Genomic DNA, 5,556 nt, shown 5'->3' on the forward strand with positions numbered 1-5,556 from the left:
TTTCCGGACCGACCTGGTCGCTGGTCCTAAAAGACTTAATCGAAATAAGTTATTTCCATTAAAATTGTGAAGCTATTTTTTTTTTAATATTGTAATTGCTCTCTGTTTTTTGGTCCATTTTAAAAAGGTGGCAACATAAACTTTGGAAAATATTTACAATTTATATTCAGAAATAAGAAATTATAACAAAATAATAAAGAAATTTTAAAATTTTCAAAATGCAAATTCTAATCTGTAAAATCCAAAAAATAGAAATTAAATAGTTTAAAAATGAATTATTGATCAGAAATTATAAAATTTGAAAGTGATGTTTAATTAATTTAATTTCAGAGTTTTTGAATCCAAGCTTAATTTTTTTTTAACGTTTTGAATATTTTTATCATTTTATTTCTTCCTTTAAAAATCGCAAGCTCATGCACAAAGTGAAAATTAGTTGATAATAAGTATTCACTTAGTTCATCTTCCGATTTTTGATATATTAAATAAAAATAGGAGATGCTCCACGGTGGAAACTAAAAAATGTGACCAAAAGAAAGCATTTTGGACGAGTGGTTTCGGAAAAAAGGTTTACGAAAAAGTAATAAAAAAAAACACACAGATATTTCTCAAGCATTTTTACTAACCATATTTTGTAACTAACCATATTCTTAAAACCAAAACGGTAAAATTAGAATTTCTGATAATAGTCAAAATTCACTCAAATGTTTTTCATATTAAATGCTTTCGTTTTTGAAAACAAAATCTAAATATTTTTGAGAAATTATGATAAATTTTGAAAAATGTAGAGAAAAAAAACATGTATTAACAGTTTAAAAGTTTTAATGCAAATAAAGGAGGGCTATTAATTTTACAATCCAAATTCGACTAGCCGAAGCCTCGAAGATCCAAAGTTTCGATTATCCGAAGTTCGAAGGACTTCGGATAACCGAATCAGGAACAAATGAAATCGGCATGTTTTATTTGCTTGTTTTTAACATCAAATTCGGCATCTGTTTTTTTAATGGTCCAATACACCAAGTTTTTGCTTTTTGGGTGTTTTTTAATACCCCTGACGGTTTCAAAAGCACCCAAAAAGCAAAAACTGGAAATTTGGTTTATTAGACCTTTAAAAAAAACACCAGAAATATTTCTTGACCTCCATTTTGACCGCCACATTGAATCCAAAAATTCTAAATTATTTTATGGTTCTTCAGGGGTCATACTTAAGTTCTACAATCAATAATAAGACAACAAGATCTAAGGATTTTTGCTGTCCCTATTCAGACTGTAGTCCCGATTCGCCCCAGATAACGGTAATTATTTCTATGTAGCCCCTTAGAGCAGTCCGCTCGGAAATTGCTATTTTCGAAGGTTAATAACTTTTTAGCAAAAAACCCAAAAAAAATAAGGTGTCTTCGGGAAAGTTTTTCCAAATTTAAAGAAGATATTAGTTCTGAAAATTGATAAGAACTGGATAGTTATTGCGCCTTCCATTGGTCAAAAACTGAAACAGTTGCTTTTCTCCATACAATTTGACGATTTTGCCCAAACTTGGTGGTCAGTGGTCAGAAAAAGCTCAAATTTTGGAACTTTGGCTAGAGATGCGTAAATCTTGGATTTCAGGGGATAGCCCCAAGTAAGCCCAGATTTGGACCATCCTAACCAATGTAATGCTAAAACTACAAGATAAATGAGATGTTACTGAATGGAACAATGTTCAAATCTGCAGCTCAATTTTTAAATATCCAAATTTTGGATCCATAATCTACAAAAACTGAGCCCGGCAATGGACAGGCAAATTACTTAGTTTGATCAATCAATTCTTGATTCTCTATCTTACAAATTATTTCTGGGAAGAGAACACACAATCATTGGTTTAAGATTTTTTTAAGGTAGTTCAATTTTTTTAAAAAATTGGAAAAAATTTCGGGGGCTGCAGCCCGAAGCCCCCTGGCTACGGCCTGCCTCGATACGACCTGTTTCACATCGGTGAAAAACTCGCTCTTAAGGGTTTTTTTTATTGTGAAATACAACCAAAAAGCCGTCGGTAATGTCGATGATTGTCGGTAACGGGCAAAAATGTCATACCCCTATATCGCATAAAATGCATGAGGACAGTTTTCATGCAGATTCTGATATACTTTCATGCCGCCATGCATCACAATCATAACAAAAAGTGTAATTATTTTATCCTGAAGTTCAACTTAAAAAGAAAAAATAATACCAATTTCTGATAAAATAACACAATTTGGTATTGAAGTGATATTATATTGAAAATGTTTAATAACACGCTAATAAGAGGAAATGTTTTACATTTCAAAAACTCTCCTACTAACAAAATTTGTTATTCGTTCGGAATACTGACTTAGAAATAAAATTACCATAAATCGCACAAATGGAAAAGTTTCTAAGTGTCCATAACTTATTCTGTTATAATTTTTTCTTTTGTTAAATATGTTTAGATCTTTGGGATAATTTTGTCTTATTTTGTTAGGGTCATTATTTTGGCTATGAAATGGGGTCCTTAAGCTAAAATTATTCTAAAAAGTTGAAATTGAGCAATTCTCTACGAAATCGGTCTTTTTTCTTCAATTTTAATTTTTGTATTTTTTAATCCGACTGAAACTTTTTTGGTGCCTTCGGTATGCCCAAAGAAGCCATTTTGCATCATTAGTTTGTCCATATAATTTTCCATACAAATTTGGCAGCTGTCCATACAAAAATGATGTATGAAAATTCAAAAATCTGTATCTTTTGAAGGAATTTTTTGATCGATTTGGTGTCTTCGGCAAAGTTGTAGGTATGGATACGGACTACACTGGAAAAAATGATACACGGTAAAAAAAATTTGGTGATTTTTTTATTTAACTTTTTATCACTAAAATTTGATTTGCAAAAAAACACTATTTTTAATTTTTTGATATGTTTTAGAGGACATAAAATGACAACTTTTCAGAAATTTCCAGGTTGTGCAAAAAATCATTGACCGAGTTATGAATTTTTTAATCAATACTGATTTTTTCAAAAAATCGAAATATTGGTCGCAAAATTTTTTCAACTTCATTTTTCGATGTAAAATCAAATTTGCAATCAAAAGTACTTCAGTAAAATTTTGATAAAGTGCACCGTTTTCAAGTTAAATCCATATTTAGGTGACTTTTTTGAAAATTGTGGCAGTTTTTCATTTTTTTAAATTAGTGCACATGTTTGCACACTTTTGTAAAAATATTTTTGAAAAGCTGAGAAAATTCTCTATATTTTGCTTCTTCGGACTTTGTTGATACGACCGTTAGTTGCTGAGATATTGCAATGCAAAGGTTTAAAAACAGGAAAATTGATGTTTTCTAAGTCTCACCCGCATAATCAAATACCAAAGGTGAAACTGTCGAAATCATAAGAAAATTATTTCTGGTATGGTTACCATTTGTGATATTGTTGATATAATGTCACAACCATATAACAAAATTAAAATGGTACTATTTCCCGAATTGTTGCACTTATCTTGACATATTCGAATGGTTGATTTTTTCCTACAATTTAATGAACGGTATCTATTCGTCATACGATTAGGATGGTTCGAAACAGCTATTGTTAGAACATAATTGTACTGTAGCCGGTATGATAAAAGTTATGATACTCGGTATGATTTAGTCAAAGAAACCTAAGCGGAAAATTTCCTAAATTTCCTAAGTCCTAATAATTGAAACAATTGCACAACAATTAATGCTACGATATAATTATTCCTCATATTTTTGGTATTATTTCAAACCGTTTTTGTATGATTGAGCCAAAAATGAATTTTAGCGAAAATTTTCTTAAGTCCCAATGATTCAAACAATTGTTGAACAATTCATGGAGAAATATAACTTTTCGCCATATGGTAAGGATTTTTCGGAACAGCTATTGTTAAAACATAAGGGTACCATAGCCGACGTAGTATTTCCAACTTGAAGTTCAGCGAAAAACTCTTAAGTCCCAATAATCCAAACAATTGTACAACAATTCATGGAACGATATAACTGTTCGCCTAACGCTTAGGATTATTTGAAACAGGTATTGTATGATTGAGCCAAATGAACTACAGCAAAAAAAAATCTTAAGTCCGAATGATTCAAATAATACTTTAACAATTCATGGAACGATATACCTGAATTATGGCGAAAATTTTCCTAAGTCCCAACAATTCAAACCATTGTTCAACAATTCATGGAACAATATACCTGAATTCAGCGAAAATTTTCCTAAGTCTCAACAATTCAAACCATTGTTCAACAATTCATGGAACGATATACCTGAATTCAGCGAAAATTTTCCTAAGTCTCAACAATTCAAACCATTGTTCAACAATTCATGGAACGATATACCTGAATTCAGCGAAAATTTTCCTAAGTCTCAACAATTCAAACCATTGTTCAACAATTCATGGAACGATATACCTGTTTGCCATATAGTTTGTATGTAAAGCTAATTTATTTTCGTGATAATTTTTTTATAAGTCCAAATAATTTAAACAATTGATTGACCATTATCAGAACGATAACTGTTCGCCATGTGATTGGTCTATAATTTATTTGTATGGTTCTACCATACATGTTACGATATATTTATGATAAATTTTGAGGCCACATTTCATAATAAAATGCATTTTAAACCGCCAAACGTAATGTAACTGAGATAGCTCAATTAGATAAGGCGGCAGCACAACGGAAAAATCAACAGGAGACATCATCATCAAGCGGTAACAAATCCCGGTCATTACAAAAAAAAAAAGTTCAAGATGGTATGTCAGAGACATAACCGAAAGACATAGGACCAAACAATTTGAAATTGTTGTTGGATTGCTAGTGAAATCTGGAATAAGATTATTTTATTTTGTTTCATAGATTTGTCGGCAAAATTGTCATAAATGTTCTCCCAAGGTGAACCTTCCATGAGGGCACCGGCAACTCCAGGTTGTGGCCACTACTGTCGAAATGTCAATTTTCATGTTCAGTATCAAAAACCATGAATTTTGATACCCATATTGCCACAACTCGTATGGTTCTGTAAAAGACCCTCGAGGCCCCGGGGGAACCTTCTTTGAGATCACCGGCCACTCCAGGTTGTGGCCACTACTCTCGGAATGTCAATTTTCATGTACAGTATCAAAAATCATGAATTTTGATACCCATATTGCAACAACTCGTTCTGTAAATGTCCTCCCAGGCCCCGGGGGAACCTTCTTTGAGGGCAGCGGCCACTCCAGGTTGTGGCCACCACGGTCGAAATGGCCATTATCATGTTCAGTATTAAAAAATCATGAATTTTGATACCCATATTGCCACAACTCGTATGGTTCTGTAAATGTCCCCCCAGGCCCCGGGGGAACCTTCTTTGAGGGCACCGGCCACTCCAGGTTGTGGCCACTACTGTCGAAATGGCCATTATTATGTTCTGTATCAAAAACCATGAATTTTGATACCCATATTGCCACAACTCGTATGGTTCTGTAAATGTCCCCCCAGGCCCCGGGGGAACCTTCTTTGAGGGCACCGGCCACTCCAGGTTGTGGCCACTACTGTCGAAATGGCCATTATT

Source organism: Culex quinquefasciatus, chromosome 3 (genome assembly GCF_015732765.1).
Source record: "Culex quinquefasciatus strain JHB chromosome 3, VPISU_Cqui_1.0_pri_paternal, whole genome shotgun sequence".
Taxonomy (NCBI): Eukaryota; Metazoa; Arthropoda; class Insecta; order Diptera; family Culicidae; genus Culex; species Culex quinquefasciatus.